At 38.3% G+C, this 17370-nt stretch overlaps 1 protein-coding gene across 1 annotated transcript in view; it reads right to left on the bottom strand.

Moving 5' to 3' along the window:
- Positions 1-11459, bottom strand: part of LOC106081174 (frequenin-1) — a 350182-nt gene extending 338723 nt beyond the window's left edge. The window contains exon 1 of the mRNA XM_059366355.1: positions 11431-11459. The gene's annotated coding sequence lies outside the window, so the exon portion shown is untranslated. The remainder of the gene's footprint in view (positions 1-11430) is intronic.
- Positions 11460-17370: the final 5911 nt, after the last annotated feature.

Genomic DNA, 17370 nt, shown 5'->3' with positions numbered 1-17370 from the left:
AACGGCGTGCTGCAGAGCGACACCTCTTTGGAGAGAACTTTTTACTAGGCCAAGTACCTCAAAAATGTCGCCAGCATTAGTAGGGGATAACCACCGCTGAAAATTTTTCTAATGTTCCTGCCAGGATTCGAACCCAGGCGTTCAACGTCATAGGCGGACATGCTAACCTCTGCGCTACGTTGGCCTCCTAACGACTTAACAACAATTAATATTGGATTAACCGCTACCTTTGTTAATAGGATAAGGGAGACATTGACGACAATGTCAACAGGACTACAACTACACTAGTGGAGTCCTTCGAAGATAGTTGTCCTCTTTGAGAGAGAAGATCGGCCGAAAAAAAACCCTGGATGACCGGGGAGATTCCCAACATAGGGAAAGGGGTCCGCAGACTTTATAAAAGAGCAAGTCGTAAAAAAGCGAAAGTATATTGGGATGTGTATTACACACGGCTCAAGAAATACAATAGGATTACCAGAGCGGTTAAACGTGCCTCCTGGGAGCTTTTCTGCGAACCGGTCGCCAAGATGAAGACGTTTCTCCATGTCCAAACTGTAGTAGATGGCATGGGAGTGAGGGGAGTGACACTGTAGGTCATGTTGAGGCTTTTGACGAAAACGTATTTTTCACATGATACGATGGAGACACCGGAATCTAGGAATAATGAGGTTGATTGAAGGCTTATCATAACGGAATTTTTGGTTAAGGAGCTTCAAACCATTCAAGTCACCCGGACCTGATGGAATATTTTAGACGTTACTACAAAAGGAGGCAGACTATCTGGCTTGTATTTTCATAGCGTGCCTAGGACTTGCGGAGGCCACCGAATCGCAGAGGTTAGCATGTCCGCGTATGACGCTGAATGCCTGAGTTCGAATCCTGGCAGGAACTTTAGCGGAGGTTTTCCCCTCCTAATGCTGGCGACATTTATGAGGTACTTTGCCATATAAAAACTACTCTCCTAAGAGGTGTAGCTCTGCAACACGCCGTTCGAACTCGGCCATAAAAAGGAGGTCCCTTATCATTGAGGTAAAAATTGAATCGGACAGTACCCATTGATTTGTGAGAAGTTTGCCCCTGTTATTTAATGGAATGTTCATGGGCAAATTTGCATTTGCATTTCGCATTTTTCTTTTTCGAGGTTACTTTCTAGTTTTTAGAGCGCACAACAAGCCGATTACTGGCTTAAGTGTATGTCCATAGTCCTTGTAAACCTTACCCAACCTAACCTACTTGTTTTTCGTTAGCAAAAACTTGGAAATGGGGAGTTGTCCTGCCGCTTTAACATCTTGGCTTAGAATGGTTTACAGTAGTCCCATTTTTTTGTTTGGCATTTGAGCACTGACCACCTGCTTTTTCTTCCTGAGGGCACAAAGCAACCACCAAGTTACGTGGTCTAAGTCACATGGTAGAATAATCTCATCCGCTTTCTATAAAATGTTGAATGTTGAAATTTACCAGTATTTCCAGCGGCCCCCAATACTACCCGGACCAAATATGGTCCGATTTGGCCCGTTTAAGAGCTTAGCCTGCATGTAGCAAAAAACTTATCTGTGCCAAATTTCAGCTCAATATCTCAATTTTGGAGGCTGTAGAGTGATTAACGCAGACGGACGGACGGACAGACACATGGACATCGTAAAATCGTCTTAGAATTTTAAGACTAATACAAATATATACACGTTGTAGGGTCGGAAATGAATTTGGATGTGTTGCAAACACAATTACTAAATGAATATACCCTCTATCCGATGGTGGTGGGTATAAAACAAGTAAAAGCGTGCTAAGTTCGGCTGGGCCAAATCTTGGGAATCCACCACCATGGATTCTGCTAAAAATTTATACAAAATAAATTTAGTCGAAGGGCAAAGTTTTATTCTACATGCCAAACTTCTGTCAAAACAGCAAAAATTAAAGCTTCTAGGAACCGAACAAGGTTATAGACCGATTTGGACCGTTCTTAGCAGAGTTGTTGGAAGTCATAAGAAAACACTATGTGCAAAATTTCAGCCAAATTCTACAAAAATTGCGGCTTGAAAAGGCTCAGGAAGTCAAATCGGGCGATCGGTTTATATGGGAGCTATAACAGGTTATAGACCGATTTTGACCGTTCTTGGCAGAGTTGTTGGAAGTCATAAGAAAACACAATGTGCAAAATTTCAGCCAAATTCTACAAAAATTGTGGCTTAAAAAGGCTCAGGAAGTCAAATCGGGCGATCGGTTTATATGGGAGCTATACCAGGTTATAGACCAATTTGGACCGTACTTAACGCAGTTATCGCAACTCATAACTAAACACTACATGCAAAATTTCAGCAAGATCGGACAAAACTTGCTGCTTCTAGGGTATCAAATCCTGGGATCAGTTTATATGGGAGCTATATCAGGGCCGTACCAGGCACAATTGTTGGAAGTCATTATGGGGCACTACATGCAAAATTTCAGCCAATTTTTATTGTCCATAAGCAGGTTAATTTCGAAGATGGGCTATATGGGACTATATCTTGATATAGCCTCCAAAAAGACCGATCCGCCGATTTAGGGTCATAGGCCCATAAAAGCCACATTTATTATCCGATTTTGCTGAAATTCGGGACAGTGAGTTGTGTTAGGCTCTTCGACATCATTCATCAATTTGGCCCAGATCGGTTCAGATTTGGATATAGCTGCCATATAGACCGATCTCTCGGTTTAAGGTTTTGAGGCCATAAAAGGCGCATTTATTGTCCTATTTCGCCGAAATTTGGGACAGTGCATTGTGTTAGGCTCTTCGACATTTTTCTGCAACTTGATCAAAATCGGTCCAGATTTCTATATAGCTGCCATATAGACCGATCTCTCGGTTTTAGTTTTGGGCCCATAAAAGGCGCATTTATTGTCCGATATCGCTGAAATTTGAGACAGTGAGTTGTTTTCGACCCTTCGACGTCTTTCTTCAATTTGGCTCTGATCGGTTCAGATTTGGATATAGCTGCCATATAGACCGATCTCTCGGTTTTAGGTTTTGGGGCCATAAAAGGCGCATGTTTTGTCCGAAATCGTTGAAATTTGGGACAGCGAGTTGTGTTAGGATCTTCGACGTCCTTCCTCAATTTGGCCCAGATTGATCCAGATTTGAATATAGCTGCCATATAGACCGATCTCTCGATTTAAGGTTATGGGTCCATAAAAGGCGCATGTTTTGTCCGAAATCGTTAAAATTTGGAACAGCGAGTTGTGTAAGGATCTTCGACGTCCTTCCCCAATTTGGCCCAGATTGGTCCAGATTTGGATATAGCTGCCATATAGACCGATCTCTCGGTTTTAGGTTTTGGGGCCATGAAAGGCGCATTTATTGTCCGATTTCGCCGAAATTTGGGACAGTGCGTTGTGTTAGGCTCTTCGACATTTTTCTGCAACTTGATCAAAATCGGTCCAGATTTGGATATAGCTGCCTTGTAGACCGATATTTCGATTTAAAGTCTTGGCCCCATAAAAGGCACATTTATAATCCGATTTCACTGAAATTTTACACGTTGACTTATATTAGACTTTTCGACATCCGTGTCGCATATGATATGATCGTGTCGTATATGATTAAGACCAATATTTTATTACTCACAATTGAACAATATCTTGTACTTATTAGTATTTGGTCCAAATCGGAATATATTTCGATGTAACTGCTATGGGCATGCAATTTTCACCGGATTTTGATGAAAGGTGGTTTACATATATACCCGAGGTGGTGGGTATCCAAAGTTCGGCCGGCCGAACTTAACGCCTTTTTACTTGTTTTTTTTTTTAATAAGCGGTTTAGTAAAGTAACTTGGAAAAATTTTGTGTGTTCTCATATTTTGCAGTATGACTACCTTACGTATGAGTAACTTATTGGGTGTGTTCAATTCATATACAACATACGCACCATAGTACAATGCATTGCTCTCGAACCGTAATAAAATCGACTTAGGTAGCCCCCTTCACTTATTAATAATCTTCATACGAATTTTTCTAAAAATTTTGAACAATGCGTCATAAAACTCTCACAATATAACAACACAAAGTCCCGCTTCATGCATTTAAATGCAACGCTTGTAATCATTTTTATTAATCTACATTCGTTGAAGCCAGCAACTGTTAGAATATTTTTTATGATATGTAAGAGAAATTGGAGTCCAACACACAAACAATGGGCCATTTTGTGGAACCACGATTAAGATTAAGATAATGAATGAGTGTATGGAAGAGGCCATAACATGAACATCAAAGACTGTGATTGTTGGCCTTATCGGATGTGTGTGCATGACGACCTCAAACGTTTAGCAGGTGTTGGTCATAAAACACAATACAAATAAATCTCAAGGTTAAGAGACAAGGCAAAATCGTGGGAAACACATTCTAGTTCATACCGTTTCATTCATTTTGACGTTTGCCGGTCGACCCATTCATTGATGAAAGGCACAATACATACACTTTTATAATAGAAATTTTATTTTTAAAGCCATGTCTTGAGGTCATATATGCTTGTGCATGCTTGCATAGAAGAATATAAGGGTGGATTGGTATACACTTGAAAAAATTGAACAAAATAGTTTTTTTTTAAATATATTTAAGAAAAAAAATTAAAAAAGAACACAAAATTTTTGAAGAACACAGTAACAGATTTCTTTTTTAATTTCAAACATTAAGCCTTGTACTACAAACTAACGATATATTGGGTTATCCAAAAAGTAATTGTCGGTAATATAGTAGTAATATAGTCGGCGTTGACAAATTTTTTCAACGGCTTGTGACTCTGTAATTGCATTCTTTCTTCTGTCAGTTATCAGCTGTTACTTTTAGCTTGCTTTGGAAAAAAAGTGCGCGAAATTTTGTTTACATTTGTTTGTTTGGCGTCAATTTTAATATGGGTACGTGTATTGAAAGAAATTCATTTACCAAACCGAATCAACGCTTGTGATATGCACCTTAAACGCAATGAATTCGATCCGTTTTTAAAACGAATCATAACTGGAGATGAAAAGTGGATTGTTTACAACAACGTTAGTCGAAAACGATCATGGTCCAAGCATGGTGAACCAGCTCAAACCACTTCAAAGGCTGATATACACCAAAAGAAGGTTATGCTGTCTGTTTGGTGGGATTGGAAGGGTGTGGTATATTTTGAGCTGCTTCCAAGGAACCAAACGATTAATTCGGATGTTTACTGTCAACAATTGGACAAATTGAATACAGCCATCAAGGAGAAGCGACCAGAATTGGTCAATCGTAAAGGTGTCATATTCCACCAGGACAACGCTAGACCGCACACATCTTTGGTCACTCGCCAAAAACTGAGTGAGCTTGGCTGGGAACTTTTGATGCATTCACCATATAGCCCTGACCTTGCACCATCAGACTACCATTTATTTCGATCTTTGCAGAACTCCTTAAATGGTAAAACTTTCGGCAACGATGAGGCTATAAAATCGCACTCGGTTCAGTTTTTTGCAGATAAAGGCCAGAAGTTTTATGAGCGTGGAATACTAAGTTCACTCTAAGTTTAATTTAAAATGCATTTACTTTCTTTTAAAAAATCCGCAATTAATTTTTAGGCAACCCAATATTTGGGCCCTATCAGTGCGGCTTTGGCAACCACCATAGGGCAGAGTTTAGCATATCCGCCTATGATGCTTAACGCCTCAGTTCGAATCCTGGCGAGAAAATCAGAAAAATTTTCAGCTGTGGTTTTCCCCTCGTAATGCTGGCAATACCTTCGAAGCACTATTTCTATATAAAAACTTCTCTTCAAAGAGGTGTCCCACTGCGCCTCGCCATTCGGACTCGACCATAAAACGGAGCCCCTTCTCATTGAGCTTCTACTTGAATCGGCCAGCACTCATAGATATGTGAGAAGTTTGCCCCTGTTCCTTAATGGAATCTTCATGGGCAAATTTGCATTTGCAGAAGATTATACGAGATCAAGGTGTGGATAGGTATGGCACATAACTCCCAAGAAAACATATGCTTCTTGCCTATTTCGATGACATTAATAGCATGGGTCGATCACCGGAATTAGTAGCTACAGCCTTTGAAATAATCGAAAGAAAATCAGTGAAAGTGGGTGTGGCATTAAATGGAGATAAAATAAAGTGGATGCTATAAACTCCCACAAAGTCCTATACACCTGATCAGTTAAAGAAAATGGAAAAAGTTGGGAAACTACAACTTTGAGATAGTCAGCAACATTATTTACCTCCACACTGTCGTAACCGAAACGGATGGCACCAATTTTGGCGGGGCAGCATGAGCATCCGACTCAAATATGGTTCAGATAGGACTATATTTAGATATAGCTGTCCTATAGACCGATTTGCAGACTAAGGGTCTAAATTCCATAAAAGAAGCATTTATTATCCGATTTCGCTGGACTTTGACACAGTGACTAGGATTAGGCCTCCCGTCATATGACAAGCATATGGTCCCAAAACAGACTTTTATTAGATACTCTCATATAGGCCGATCTTCCAATTCGACTTCTTTACGCCATAAATTTCGCTGAAAATGCCTGATTTCGCTGAAAATGGGAGTTGTAAAAGAGTTCTCGGAACCTGAATCAAATATGATCCAGACCAGTCCTTATGGATATGTTAGTGGAGTTATAATAGGATGATTAATATCTCCATGATCTTGGGTATCCAATGTTCAGCACGTCCGAACTTAACACGTTTTTATTTGTTTTTATACCCACCACCACATGATGGGGGTATACTAATCTAGTCATTCCGTTTGTAACACCTCGAAATATTGATCTAGAACCCCATAAAGTATACATATTTTTGATCGTCTCGACGTCCTGAGTCGATCTACCCATTTCCGTCCGTCCGTCCTCCTGTCAAAATCACGATAGCGATCGAACGCGTAAAGCCAGCCACTTGAAATTTTGCACAGATACTTAATATTGATGTGGATCGTTGGGGATTGCAAATGGGCCATATCGATTCAGATTTGGATATAGCTCCCATATAAACCGATCTCCCGATTTGACATCTTTAGCCTCTGGAAGCCGCAACTTTTGTTCGATTTGACTGAAATTTTTCACATGGTGTTCTTTTCTGACTTGTAACAACTGTGCCATGTTTTGTCCAAATCGGTCAGGAACCTGGTATAGCTCCCATATCAACCGATCTCCCGAGTTGACTTCTTGAGGTCCTGGAAGCCGCAATTTTTATCCGATTTGGCTGAAATTTTGCACATGGCGTTCTGTTATGACTCTCAACAACTGTGCCAAGTGGGGTCCAAATCAGTTTATAACCAGATACAGCACCCATATGTTAGCAGAATCCATGGTGGTTCGTATCCCTAAGTTCAGCACGTCCGAACTTAACACGTTTTTGCTTGTTTTTTTTTATTTTATTATTTTCATTATATTTCATTTCATTATAATCTCATTAAAGCCCTGCTGGGTTTTATGAAGTTTGACCACATTTAGCCTAATATACTTTCATTTAAACTTTCATATATCACACAGACCACAGGTGTGTTTGTTTATCTAAAGTAGTACTTACTTATATAAGAATGAATGAATGTGCCTTTATGGCTAAATCCATTCCTTTATTATCCCCCGGCATTCTAAACATGCACGCATAAATTCACATCCAACCAAGACCAACACCGACACCTACGCATTAGCACCTACGCACCATTACAGCCCACATATGATTGCCTCAGTCACATAGACGGTCGGGGGGCCAAAACAAGGCTGATGTGAGATTGACATGTAAATAACCATGCACATCCTTTTGACTGGATAAGACAAAAGACGATTTTAATATTTTATTTGGTTTTTCCCCGCCAGAGTATTTACAATGAAAATTGCCTAAGATAGCGGCAATGCGAGTGATGCTGGAAAAGTTTTCTTGATAAAGATTGATGGGTTTAATAAAATTTTAAAGATTGCAACACACGTTGGTATAAAATTTCCGGACAAGGCGCAAATTTAACTCAACGCTCTGAACTTCAATGGAAGTATGTGTGAAATGAGTTCAAGAATTCTTTTATGTGAAAAATAATATACTTCCGACGAGGAGAAGTTAGTGTGGCCAAATCGAATTTTGGAGCTATTGGAATCGGTCGGACCGGAAGGAATCTTCTAAATACTACCACAACGAGCCAAAGGATTAGAGCTAGTTAGTCAGTTGGTCATAATCTTCTGGATTAACACGGCCATTTTCAAATTTGTGCTGACATATTCAACAGGTTGTAGATAGGAAGGCTCGTGTCTGAGAGTTCGAGAAGGTGCAGGGACTGACCTGCACCGGAATAACAGGAGCGACAAGCCAATTGCAATCAATATACAGAACTATGCCTTCAAATTTGAGCTTAGGCTGAAGGTGTTCGGCATGATAAAGAAAGACGGGCACTATGGATACAGTGGCTAGACTGAGAAATCTTACGCTACTAGGCATTGAGACCGGTTCGAAATAAAATCTTCAGAATTCCGACTTGCGAAAGAGAAGATTGCAAGACTAGTGTTTAATTCAGGAAGATGAAACGTTGCACAGTGGGAAAAAATCGAAAAAAGCTAGTAAAAAATAGGTCATTTGTTTTTTTCTTAGAATTTTGGAAATCGGACTACAAATGACAATTTGGCATCCCGATCAATTTTTCGAAATGCCGAGGTGATCAAATTTAGGTGCCTGCCAAGAGGCGTCCGCCCCACTAAGTGCCTTGCAATTTTACACATGATCTCGATAACACCTCAGATTAAACTATACCAAATTTCAAAGTGTTATCTCTATCAGTTCTCAAATAGCATAGTTTCTACAATTTTGTCTTCAAGGTGAGTCATGGGTAGGATTGGGAGTCCTCGTCGAGATACCCGATATCGCCATTTCGCTGATCCTGCCAGTTGAGGGTACATTAGTGTGGATCAATAATTTGTCGAAGTAGAAATTATAAAACAAGAACAACCGTTTGGTATTAACACCAAACTGTTATTGGTTTTAGTAATTAACAGATATTGTTTTAAAATCATTCTCGGTATCACTTCAACAGTTTACCCCCTAATGAATTAAAACAAATAAAATGAATGCAAAGAATTTTATTTTTTTTTACGTTGTTTCACCCAAAATAAGTGAGTCGAGCTAATGACCATGCGAATGAATATCACCAGGAATTGAAGGAATTAATTAATTAAAATAAAAAAAATATCAGGCAACAGATGATATCAGACAACAGTCTTTCGGCGTGTGGTTGCTAAACTTTTTAGGGGGTGCTCACGAAGTCCTTTCTACACTTATGCGTGAGCCCCTAGGCATTCTTGATCAATATTCCGCTGAATAAAGTTCTTGGGCCCATTATAGACGTATTTTTGAGTAACAGTATGATGAGAAAAGTACGATCTGACACTGGACGGAAACTGGACATTGAAAAGCTGCAAACACAACAGATGACTAGGTTCTCATTTCTTGGAGAACCTGTCTGATTTAAAGGATGTGAACATTTGCGTTCAGCGTCCGCCTATGACGCTGAACGCCTTTATTCGAATCCTGACGAGAACATCAGAAAAAATTTTCAGCGGTGGTTTTCCCCTCCGAATGCTGGCAACATTTGTGAGGTACTATGTAAAACTTCTCTCTAAAGAGGTGTCGCGCTGCGGCACGCCGTTCGGACTCGGCTATAAAAAGGAGGCCCCTTATCATTGAGCTTAAACTTGAATCGTACAGCACTCATTGATATGTGAGATGTTTGCCCCTGTTTCTTGTGGAATGTTCATGGGCAAAAAAATTTGCATTTGAACACTGACAGTAAGTAATTGGACTTTTTAAAGCGAAATGGATGGTTCAAAAGCAGGAACTAGAAGGCACCATCCTTCTTCTGTTCCTGTGGTATCACAATAAACAAAAACGTCTAAGTGTGTCCGATATCAGACTGTCACTTAAACCTAACCTAACCTTACCATGTCCAAATATCTGAAGGCGCAGCAGAGCGGGACGAAGTCAGCTAGTATTCATATAAAAGATCTATTCTTACTAGTGTTTCACAGTTTTTATAGAAAAACCAGTAAGGAGAGGAAAAGTCGGGTGGTGCCGTCTGTATAATATCCTACACCTACCTTTTACATACAATGTGGGAGCTATATACAAATCTATACCAATTTTGATGGACCTCGGTGGATGTTTTCAGATGGGTTATTTAACATCTGTGTCAAATTTCGAGCAAATACGTTCAAACTGTAAAAACTACGGTTGACAAATTCCAAACCTGACAAACATATATGGGAGCTACATCTAAATCTGAACCGATTTCGAGCAAACTTCTCAGATGTTGTGGTAGTCGTCAAGGAAAGCGTTGTGCAAAATTTTGGGCGATATACATACATCAGAGCTATATCTAAATCTGGACCGATTTCTACGAATTTCGCCAGTATTGTCGAGAGTCATAAGACAATCCTTCCTGCTAAATTACAAGACAAACGGCTTACAAATGAGCACTTTATTGTAATATTTCTCAAAATCGGACGAACATATATATGGGAGCTATATCTATATCTGAACCGATTTCAAGCAAACTTCTCAGATGTTTGGTAGTCGGCAAGGAAAGCGTTGTGCAAAATTTTGGCAAGATTGTTCCATAAATGCGATTGCTGCGACTATAGAAATAGGTGGCATGGCGATCTGATGAGGCCTTTGGCAAAGACCGAAATCGCGATCATTGCAGCCCCTTGAAACATTTAACACACCACAAATGTTGAGACTCTTTAAAGTGTTTTTATTGTTTTGTTTTGAAAAAGAAGCAAGAAATAAGAACACTTTTGTCTAAGCTGCTTATACCAACAACAAAATGAAATAATTTTTGTGACCAAACTAAAGAAGGGCAAAGTAAGGAAAACATTTTTTCTTCGAAGAAAATTTTAAAAACCGGTCAAAATGACCAGTGGTCTTTCTAGTGTTAGTATAAAATAAAATTATATTCCAGCTTAACATATATAGCATATATTAAAATTGTTTAAAATTTTCTATAATTTGCTTATTTTTGAACGAATTTAGATAACAGTAGACCAAATTACTACTGCTATTATTTATATTTGGCTTTTTATTAAAAAATTATAGCAATGCCTCATTTGTGTTTAGAAGTTCAAAAATGTTGTATGGCTTCAGTCAAAAGTTTAAAATTTAAAATCAGCAGACAGTGTTTGCTGATATCAGCAGACAAATTTTTCTGGGTGCAGATTTAGACATAGGATCTTTGTACTAAAAGTAGTAGGTAGACTCTTTGGTGTAGGGTATTATATAGTAGGCTGCGTCTGACTTTTGTCTTTCCCTACTGGTCTTACAGCTGCAGTGGATTTTGCTCTACAATCCGATATAAATATTTTTATATATTAGCTACCATTTTTTAACATAACAAAGATAATAATTGAATAAATAACAGACTTAATAATACTTAAGGTATATGATAAAAACTCACCTTGAATTTGAGTGCAAGAGATGTGCCCTAAAATGAAAAAAATATAATTTTATGTTAGTATTTATGTCTAAGTTAAATGAAATGAAAAAAAAATCAAAAAATGGCGGGAAAATTTCACAATTTTTTCAACGTCACACTCGAATTTTTAAACAAAAATGTTGCCAAAGCTTTCACCAAAGTAGAATGTTGCCCCAATAGCATGGGGGGGGAGGGCAAAAACTCATTCATACTTTTTTTCTAGAACATAGAATGTGAATGGCTGTGAAAAAATTGCGTGGGTTTGCACAAATTACAAATTCCTATGTACACTTATAGACTTTTTAAACACACTCGCCACATGAATGGCGGCAGGAGCCGCAGCAGCTAACATTCAACCAACACAACTCAAACACCAACAAATACAAAGCAGACAACAAAAGCCACAAGGCAAACATTCAACTATCGAGGCATACAAGTAAATCCTGCCAACCATACGCCAATCATTTGGCCGTCCGTCTGTCTGCCGCCCAGTCTCCAGTCTTTGCTACGTTTCGGTTTCATTCATAAACATTAAGAAAAAGTGGCGAACATGGTTCAACGGTTTCATACTAGGCTTTTGTATTTCATTCTCTTTGTACAGCATCTAGTATACGAACGTGTTGTGCCATTCTGTTTGGTTGCCTGTTTCAAAAGTTTAACATAGAGATAAAAACTCACGAAAGCAACAACAACAACACCAACTACAACTCAAATACAAAATTTCCTAAAAAGCACAACAACACTAATATTCATTCAAAGTCATTGTCGCACATATCCCAAGACAGTATAGACCCATAACCATATATGGCTGTGTGTGTATGCTGTGCATCCTCACTCCCCAACTCACACCAATTGTGAAAGCGCGAGCTACTCTTTCGCTGTAACCAAATTGGGCTTTATGCTAATGACATTGAAAACAAACGAAATGGCAATGTTCACATAACACACACACACATACACACATACATGCCGAAAGAACTTTAAAAGTGAACAACATTCAAGAATTTCTATAGTACTCTGTTCTTCCAACAGAGTTTAGATTTTAGGGGAAGCCTGAGTAGTATGCTGTGAAATATTTTTTCTATTCCTAGTGTTGTGCATTCCGCTATAACAGCCATTATTTGCTTACGGTTATCTCACTTTTACCAGTATTACGAAGGACTTTTGGGCGCTGTGCTATAGCCCACTACCTCAGTTGCTTAGAGGTATGTCATCAAACTTTTGTTTAGAATTATAATTTAAAACTTCAAATTGTTAAGAGGCCATGCAGGAGTTTTATGTGCCATTGGAACAAAAGTTTGTATTCCACGAATACACTCAAAATATTTAAGCCATATAGGAACATAGGATAAAAAAGGGCTTGATAGTTTCTTTTGTCGATAGACGTCATAACCAATATTAAAGAGGGGCTGTTATATTTTCATTTGCGTTCCGTTTTCAAAAATTTTCTGGATAGTGCTGAAAAATCCATAGAAAAGTCAGATGGAGCTAGAGGTCTGAATTTTGGCATGCAGGTACAACTAGGAAAAATATGATGGATGACTTTGATCATTTCACAATTCTAACATTTTGGTACCAAAATTGGTACTATTTGGTACTTTCTATTCAGACAAAGCAAAAGGTCCAAAATTTGGGATCTATTCAACATTCCTATATTTTAGTACCAAAATTGGTACCATTTTGTACTTTCTGTTCAGATGCATCTTGAGGTCTGAAATATGACAAGTGGGTAAAACTAAGAAATAAATAATGGTTGGCTAAGTGATCTATTCACCATTCGCACATTTTGGTACCAAAATTGGTACCATTTGGTACTTTCTTCGTCGGCGAAGCTAGAGGTCTGAAATTTGGCATGCAGGTGCAACTAGAAAAAATATAATGCCTGATTTTGATCATTTCAAAATTCGTACATTTTGGTACCAATATGAGTACCGTTTGGTACTTTCTGATCAGATGGAGCTCAAAGACTGAAATTTGGGATGTAGGTAAATGACTAAATGATTTTTTTACAATTCTAACATTTTGATACCAAAATTGGTACTATTTAGTACTTTCTATTCAGACCGAGCTAGAGGTCCGAAATTTGGGATCTATTCAAAATTCGTATATTTTATTACCAAAATTGGTACCATTTTGTACTTTCTGTTCAGATGGATTTTGGGGTCTGAAATATGGCAAGTGGGTAAAACTAACAAATAAATAATGGGTGGCTAAATTATCTATTCACCATTCGCACATTTTGGTACCAAAATAGGTGCCATTTGATACTTTCTTCGTAGATGAAGCTAGAGGTCTGAAATTTAACATGTAGGTAAAACTAAGAAATATATGATGGGTGACTAAATGATCTATTAGAAATTCATACATTTTGGTACTAAAACTGATACCATTTGGTATTTTCTTTGCAGATGAAGCTAGAGGTTTAAAATTTGGCATGTAGGTACAAGAAGGAAATATATAATGGATGACTAAATGATCCATTAAAAATTCGTTCATTATGGTACCAAAAATTGCAAAATAAATACTAAAACATACAAAATGGTACTTTCTTTACAAATTGAGCTAAAGAGCTCAAAAATGCGATTCATTTACATTTTGACATAATATATTGGGCGACTTATTGATTTTTCCGTTGTATTGTTATTCTTGGTACTATTTGGTATTTTCTTTACAGAATGGAACCGATTCCTGAAATTTTAAACGCAATTTTACAAAACTTCATAATTTTAAAAACTAAGTGCTAACCAAGGCTTTTGGAAGCCCTACACTAAGAATAGGCCACCGTAGCGCACAGATTAGCATGTTCGCCGATGACGCTGAACGCCTGGGTTCGAATCCTGGCGAGAAAATCTGAAAAGAAAAAATTTTAGCGGTGGTTTTGCTCCTCGTAATGCTGCCAACATTTGTGAGGTACTATGCCATGTAAAACTTCTCTCCAAGGAGGTGTCGAACTGAGGCACCCCGTTCGGACTCGGCTATAAAAGGGAGGCCCCTTATCATTGAGCTTCAACTTGAATCGGACTGCACTCATTGATATGTGAGAAGTTTGGCCCTGTTCCTTAGTGGAATTTTCATGGGTAAAATTTGCATTTACACTAAGAAGGGGATATCGAAAACGGCGGTAGCGAAGCGGACCACCAGGATGCTAGTATATAATATATATAATCAAACAATACATTGTCTGGCTGTAGACCGTAGGGTCAAAAATATCGGCACTTGATACGTTGAAGTTTCACTTAGATTTCTTGCAATGCTCTTTTTCTCTGTGGTTTTATGTTAAAACGCACTGAATTCTCCATACACAGTGCCTAAAGTCGTTGGTTGCGTGTGAACTTTCGCTTTTCTACTTTCAAAACTTTTCTCTATGTCACCATGGCATAGCCACCATTCTACTACTCTATATGGCAATGGAGACTTTTGTTTTCAAACTCATGCGAGAGAGCAAATATATGCAAATTCTTAAAGTATGTTAATCTTTTTGAGGCATCGGCTGTTGTTAAGTAAATCTGTAAATGCCAGCATTCCCAAGTGTTCAAAAGTCACACGGATAAAATGAAATTTGAATAATGAAATTTAAATATTGAAACTTGGGTAAGGAATGATTGATTTTGAGCACAGGCAAGGGTATGGGTTAATGCACCTCCCATCGCCTGTGGTAAAAGTTTAGTCAAAAGAATTGATTGAGTAGCATAAAACTTTTCCAAAAATAATTACCTTACCCACACCCTGAAATTCGAGGAGAGAAAGCCAATTAATCACAGATTTGGAGTTTTTGCCTTTTAAGCAAGAAATAACTTTTCATTGGTGAAATTAAATGAATGAAACGCTTTGGTCTACTCCTTTTGGGGGCCATAATTATAGGGTATCACTTATCTACGGCAATGCCATCATTAACTTTGTTTTAGCGAAGTTTCCTCTCTGGCAAAACTCATTTTGGTGTTAAGTATTTAATTTTATTTTGATTTTATAATTTTGCTACTTCGGCAAGTTTTGTTTGGCTGCTGCGCTTAGCAGCTTTGCTTGCCAAATTTTAGTGGTGTGCTGGTACATTGTCTAAGCAAAGGCCAACACAAACAACAACCACAACGCCAACAATAATAACAATGGCAACAACAACAACGACGACAACGACAGCCATACAAAGCAATTTCATAGCAAAAGTTTTCAAATTACATTTCCGTTACGGGGGTTTTATTCTAATGAGATAATACTCCAACAACAATTTACATTTATAGACATTTTTACGCACATAAAGAAATAACGAAAAAGTATTTTCTTGTTCCAAGTTAAAAACCCCTCGAGGCTTGTGGCTACGAAATGCCGTCGACGACGTCAACCTCATGCTTTGCCTCGCCAAAAATTAACTTGAGGTTTTTGCGTGAAGGTTGTTACATTCCCTTCGTGTTTGGGCCGTTGTACCAAACAGCACATAAATAAATATAATGTTCATAATGGTTAAGGGGGTAAGTAGTGGTAAGGGGCAGGGGGGGGAGACATTGGGGGTGTTATGTAAAAGGCTTATGCTACGTATGTGAGCAAAGTCTGTGTGTTAAAGCCATTGAATTTTGGTTTCAGGGTGGCATAAAAACATAGCTTTTTGTATCAAATCAAAGAATCCATACACAAAATATTTCACAAACTTACACCTAACTCAAGGGCTTGAGTTAATTCATCACATGCTACGTGTTTTTTTAACTGACGCCTCATTTTGTTTGTAAATTTTTAAAGGACTTATAAAAAAAATTGAGATTTTCTTTACGGCAGGGCGGGTAAAATCAAACTACATTTTCATAAAACTCCCACATATTTCAAAAACTTTCTAAATAATTAACCTTTAAAACGAGATTCTAAATTATAAGACCATTTTAAAAAACATTCCATAAAGCAGAAGTTACTTATGGGTGTTTAAACATCTTCCAAACATAGACTATTGCAAATTGCATATTTTGCCCATGAACATTTCACTAAGGGACAGGGGCAAACTTCTCACATCTCAATGAGTGCAGTCCGATTTAAGTTTTAAGCTCAATGATAAGGGACCTCCTTTTTATAGCCAAGTCCGAAAGGCGTGCCGCAGTGCGACACCTCTTTGGAGAGAAGTTTTACATGGCATAGTACCTCACAAACATTAGGAGGGGAAAACCACCGCTGAATCATTTTTTTCTGGTGGTCTCGCCAGGATTCGAACCCAGGAGTTCAGCGTCATAGGCGGACATCGTAGACTATACGATACGAAAACAATTGTTGAGCTTTTTGATTACCTTCGCCACTGGCTTGGGGCATACAAACTTCGCCACACGCCACAGTGGTTCAAATAAGTCCTCAACTTTTTATCTGTTCGATGTACAGTTTTGCCGAAATTTTAAAATATTTTTTATAATGTACGCATCAGCTTACACGCTATATATGAAACATATCGGCCGATATTTTGCAATAGCTATAGAACAATCACCAAATTAAACATTTTAACGTGATTTCTCGAAAATCTTCCAGCTCAAGATCAAGATTTTTCAGCTTTCCATTCAAAGAATGGAATTGCAAAGAACTTATACAAGTTGAGAAAGTGTTTGTTATTATTTAAAACCCTTTGACAGGCTAGTGGATTATAATTTCTGATACGCCGTGTAACTTCATCAACACCTTTGTCAAATAGATTAAGATGCCCTACATACCCAAAGACCATTTAGAACGGTGGGGAACACGCTTTAGTTTTGAAACAGTACTCAATAAGTCCTCCAAATCTCCTTAGCGCTGTAAGAGAGAAGAAACCCTTACTTTTCACAATTCCGATAGTTTGTATCGGAAAAGTGAAAGCATGAGAACTACTATGAGTAACAAAGGAATGGTAAAAACGGACCCCCAACGTTGACGACCCACGCAAACGAAAACAAGTAAAAGCGTACTAAGCTCGGCCGTGCGAAT

Source organism: Stomoxys calcitrans, chromosome 4, assembly GCF_963082655.1.
Source record: "Stomoxys calcitrans chromosome 4, idStoCalc2.1, whole genome shotgun sequence".
Classification (NCBI taxonomy): Eukaryota; Metazoa; Arthropoda; class Insecta; order Diptera; family Muscidae; genus Stomoxys; species Stomoxys calcitrans.
Note: the sequence above shows the minus strand (reverse complement) of the source record. Positions and strands in the feature narration are given on the sequence as shown.